Source organism: Oncorhynchus mykiss, chromosome 8 (assembly GCF_013265735.2).
Source record: "Oncorhynchus mykiss isolate Arlee chromosome 8, USDA_OmykA_1.1, whole genome shotgun sequence".
Classification (NCBI taxonomy): Eukaryota; Metazoa; Chordata; class Actinopteri; order Salmoniformes; family Salmonidae; genus Oncorhynchus; species Oncorhynchus mykiss.
In genome coordinates, this window is record NC_048572.1 from 61154500 (window position 1) to 61160541 (window position 6042).

Here is a 6042-nt window from a genome sequence, read left to right on the forward strand (position 1 = left end):
TTGGATAGGCATTGTGTCAAGAAGCAGTGCGGCTTGGTTGGGTTGTGTTTCGGAGGACGCATGGCTCTCGACCTTCGCTTCTCCCGAGTCTGTACGGGAGTTGCAGCGATGAGACAAGACTGTACCAATTGGATACCACAAAATTGGGGGATAAAAAATTAGAGGATGATCAATGGAAACACCTGAGTTCTATTTTCGAGTCTCAAAGGGTCTGAATACTTATCCCGAACATACTTCAGTTTTTTTTATTTTTTTATAAATGTGCAAAGAAATGACAAAGTTTTCGCTTTGGGTTATTGTGAAGAAATTGATTTAAACTCAGCAAAAAAGAAGTGTTCCTTTTTCAGGACCCTTTCTTTCAAAGATAATTTGTAAAAATCCAAATAACTTCACAGATCTTCATTGTAAATGGTTTAAACACGGTTTCCCATGCTTGTTCAATGACCCATAAACAATTAATGAACATGCACCTGTGTAACGGTCGTTAAGACACTAACAGCTTAGGCAGTTAAGGTCACAGTTATGAAAACTTAGGACACTAAAGAGGCCTTTCTACTGACTCTGAAAAACCTGCGTGAACGTTCATCTGCGTGAACGTGCCTTAGGCATGCTGCAGGGAGGCATGAGGACTGCAGATGTGGCCAGGACAATGAATTGCAATGTCTGTACTGTAAGACAGTACAGACGCCTAAGACAGTGTTAGAGACAGGACAGACAGCTGATCGTCCCTCCATCAGTGCTCAGACTGTCTGCAATAGGCTGAGAGAGGCTGGACTGAGGGCTTGTAGGCCTGTTGTAAGGCAGGTCCTCACCAGACATCACCGGCAACAACGTCGCCTATGGGCACAAACCCACCGTCGCTGGACCAGACAGGACTGGCAAAAAGTGATCTTCACTGACATGTCACAGTTTTGTCTCACCAGGGGTGATGGTCGGATTCACGTTTATTGTCGAAGGAATGAGTGTTACACCGAGGCCTGTACTCTGGAGCGGGATCGATTTGGAGGTGGAGGGTCCGTCATGGTCTGGGGCGGTGTGTCACAGCATCATCGGACTGAGCTTGTTGTCATTGCAGGCAATCTCAACGCTGTGCGTTACAGGGAAGACATCCTCCTCCCTGATGTGGTACCCTTCCTGCAGGCTCATCCTGACATGACCCTCCAGCATGACAATGCCACCAGCCATACTGCTCGTTCTGTGCGTGATTGTCAGTGTTATGCCATGGCCAGCGGATCTCAATCCCATTGAGCACGTCTGGGACCTGTTGAATCGGAGGGTGAGGGCTAGGGCCATTCCCCCCAGAAATGTCCGGGAACTTGCAGGTGCCTTGGTGGAAGAGTGGGGTAACATCTCACAGCAAGATCTGGCAAATCTGGTGCAGTCCTTGAGGAGGAGATGCACTGCAGTACTTATTGCAGCTGGTGACCACACCAGATACTGACTGTTACCTTTGATTTTGACCCACCCCCCCCTTTGTTCAGGGACACATTATTCAATTTCTGTTAGTCACATGTCTGTGGAACTCGTTCAGTTTATGTCTCAGTTGTTGAATCTTATGTTCATACAAATATTTACACATGTTAAGTTTGCTGAAAATAAACGCAGTTGACAGTGAGAGGATGTTTCTTTTTTTGCTGAGTTTATTTAATACATTTTAGAATAAGGCTGTAATGTAACAAAATGTGAAAAAAAGTCAAGGGGTCTGAATACTTTCAGAAGGCACTGTACAGTCGTGGCCAAAAGTTTTGAGAATGACACAAATATTAATTTTCACCAAGTCTTCTGCCTCAGTGTCTAGATATTTTTGTCAGATGTTACTATGGAATACTGAAGTATAATTGCAAGCATTTCATAAGTGTCAAAGGCTTTTATTGACAATTACATGATGTTGATGCAAAGAGTCTATTTGTAGTGTAGACCCTTCTTTTTCAAGACCTCTGCAATCTGCCCTGGCATGCTGTCAATTAACTTCTGGGCCACATCCTGACTGTTGGCTGCCCATTCTTGCATAATCAATGCTTGGAGTTTGTCAGAATTGGTGGGTTTTTGTTTGTCCACCCACCTCTTGAGGATTGACCACAAGTTCTCAATGGGATTAAGGCCTGGGGAGTTGCCTGGCCATGGACCCAAAATATCGATGTTTTGTTCCCCGAGCCCCTTAGTTATCACTTTTGCCTTATGGCAAGGTGCTCCATCATGCTGGAAAAGGCATTGTTCGTCACCAATCTGTTCCTGAATGGTTGGGAGAAGTTGCTCTTGGAGGATGTGTTGGTATCATTCTTTATTCATGGCTGTGTTCTTAGGCAAAATTGTGAGTGAGCCCACTCCCTTGGCTGAGAAGCAACCCCACACATGAATGGTCTCAGGACGCTTTACTGTTGGCAGGACACAGAACTGATGGTAGCGCTCACCTTGTCTTCTCCGGATAAGCTTTTTTCTGGATGCCCCAAACAATCGGAAAGGGGATTCATCAGAGAAAATGACTTTACCCCAGTCCTCAGCAGTCCAATCTCTGTACATTTTGCAGAATATCAGTCTGTCCCTGATGTTTTTCCTGGAAAGAAGTGGCTTCTTTGCTGCCCTTCTTGACACCAGGCCATCCTCCAAAAAGTATTCGCCTCACTGTGCGTGCAGATGCACTCACACCTGCCTGCTGCCATTCCCGAGCAAACTGTGCTGGTGGTGCCCCGATCCCGCAGCTGAGTCAACTTTAGGAGACGGTCCTGGCGCTTGCTGGACTTTCTTGGGCGCCCTGAAGCCTTCTTCACAACAATTGAACCACTCTCCTTGAAGTTCTTGATGATCCGATAAATGGTTGATTTAGGTGCAATCTTACTGGCAGCAATATCCTTGCCTGTGAAGCCCTTTTTGTGTAAAGCAATGATGATGGCACGTGTTTCCTTGCAGGTAACCGTGGTTGACAGAGGAAGAACAATAATTCCAAGCACAACCCTCCTTTTGAAGCTTCTAGTCTGTTATTCGAACTCAATCAGTATGACAGAGGGATTTCCAGCCTTGTCCTCGTCAACACTCACACCTGTGTTAACGAGAGAATCACTGGCATGATGTCAGCTGGTCCTTTTGTGGCAGGGCTGAAATGCCGTGGAAATGTTTTTTGAGGATTCAGTTCAGAGGGACTTTGCAATTAATTGCAATTCGTCTGATCACTCTTCATAACATTCTGGAGTATATGCAAATTGCCATCATACACCTGAGGCAGCAGACTTTGAAAGTTAATATTTGTGTCATTCTCAACTTTTGGCCACGACTGTATATATACAGTGCCTTGTGAAAGTATTCGGCCCCCTTGAACTTTGCGACCTTTTGCCACATTTCAGGCTTCAAACATAAAGATATAAAACTGTATTTTTTTGTGAAGAATCAACAACAAGTGGGACACAATCATGAAGTGGAACGACATTTATTGGATATTTCAAACTTTTTTAACAAATCAAAAACAGAAAAATTGGGCGTGCAAAATTATTCAGCCCCTTTACTTTCAGTGCAGCAAACTCTCTCCAGAAGTTCAGTGAGGATCTCGGAATGATCTAATGTTGACCTAAATGACTAATGATGATAAATACAATCCACCTGTGTGTAATCAAGTCTCCGTATAAATGCACCTGCACTGTGATAGTCTCAGAGGTCCGTTGAAAGCGCAGAGAGCATCATGAAGAACAAGGAACACACCAGGCAGGTCCGAGATACTGTTGTGAAGAAGTTTAAAGCCGGATTTGGATACAAAAAGATTTCCCAAGCTTTAAACATCCCAAGGAGCACTGTGCAAGCGATAATATTGAAATGGAAGGAGTATCAGACCACTGCAAATCTACCAAGACCTGGCCGTCCCTCTAAACTTTCAGCTCATACAAGGAGAAGACTGATCAGAGATGCAGCCAAGAGGCCCATGATCACTCTGGATGAACTGCAGAGATCTACAGCTGAGGTGGGAGACTCTGTCCATAGGACAACAATCAGTCGTATATTACACAAATCTGGACTTTATGGAAGAGTGGCAAGAAGAAAGCCATTTCTTAAAGATATCCATAAAAAGTGTCATTTAAAGTTTGCCACAAGCCACCTGGGAGACACACCAAACATGTGGAAGAAGGTGCTCTGGTCAGATGAAACCAAAATTGAACTTTTTGGCAACAATGCAAAACGTTATGTTTGGCGTAAAAGCAACACAGCTGAACACACCATCCCCACTGTCAAACATGGTGGTGGCAGCATCATGGTTTGGGCCTGCTTTTCTTCAGCAGGGACAGGGAAGATGGTTAAAATTGATGGGAAGATGGATGGAGCCAAATACAGGACCATTCTGGAAGAAAACCTGATGGAGTCTGCAAAAGACCTGAGACTGGGACGGAGATTTGTCTATCAACAAGAATATGATCCAAAACATAAAGCAAAATCTACAATGGAATGGTTCAAAAATAAACATATCCAGGTGTTAGAATGGCCAAGTCAAAGTCCAGACCTGAATCCAATCGAGAATCTGTGGAAAGAACTGAAAACTGCTGTTCACAAATGCTCTCCATCCAACCTCACTGAGCTCGAGCTGTTTTGCAAGGAGGAATGGGAAAAAATTTCAGTCTCTCGATGTGCAAAACTTATAGACATACCCCAAGCGACTTACAGCTGTAATCGCAGCAAAAGGTGGCGCTACAAAGTATTAACTTAAGGGGGCTGAATAATTTTGCACGCCCAATTTTTACGTTTTTGATTTGTTAAAAAAGTTTGAAATATCCAATAAATGTCGTTCCACTTCATGATTGTGTCCCACTTGTTGTTGATTCTTCACAAAAAAAGACAGTTTTATATCTTTATGTTTGAAGCCTGAAATGTGGCAAAAGGTCGCAAAGTTCAAGGGGACCGAATACTTTCGCAAGGCACTGTATGTGTGTGTGTGTGTGTACATAGTTCATGTTGATAGATGATAAGGAAAGATCCATCAATTCAAGAATAGCTGATCATTATTTTTCCATGAACCGCCTGCAGTTTTAGTTGTTTTGAGAACATGCAATGCTAGCATTTTATTATTCAATTGAAATAATACATTTACTTTTGCACTTGGAATTCAAGAGATGGAATTAAGGCATGTTGTTGTGCAGGGGTGTGTTGAGCCCTATATGCTACCTTTATTGCTCTTGGGAACAACTAATGGGAACATTAGAATAAACTTGAGATGACCCAAGCATAGAAATAGAATGATTCATTTTAATTATTTGGAACCAACAATCAGCTTGTATTACTAAGAATGTTATGCCTAGTTGCTTTACTGCTATTCAGCTCTAGAATTTCAACACAACATCCACAATTTGAATCACTCAAAAAAGAACTGGGCCAATGGGATATATTAAAGTGCTGTTAACATGTATGCCTAGTTGGTGAGTGTGACATGAGATGTCTTGATCTTTTGGTGCAGAACGTGATGTATCCCTTGAGAAATCATTGAAAGGTGTCATGGAGAAGGTACATTTGGTATCTCATAAACACAAAACTACATCTCACTGTGGTGTTTGAAGTATATTTCCAATTGGTTGTTCATCTAATGCAGTTGAATGTAAACTTATAGGCAAACTGTGTAGTTGTTACACAGATCAGTTTTTGTGGCATTAAATTCCTCTCCAGACATTATAAAACATAACTCCTGGTTTGTTTGTCGGAATTTCAACCTAAAAGTGGGTTGCGGTGTTGATAGGCCCCGGCCTCAAAAGGTAGAGGTCTCATGAATTGAGTTTACACTTTTGTTGCCAACCAATATTTTGGAGTATTCCAGATCACCTTGTTGTTCTAGAATGACATGGTAACTTTGGATGCTGCCATTATCAGCTTATGGCCTTAAAACATTTAGTCTTACTGAGTCTTGGCCTGACTTCTGGACAAGGTTTCTTATTATGGCAAAAAGCAGTTATATTTGTACCGGCCAAAAAAAACAATTGCAGGTAACATTTTTTTTTTAAAGCTCCATGGCTTTTCTTTTGAGTGAACAAAATGTCAAACTCAGCACTTTCAGAAAAAGAGGGACTGTGAGAATAG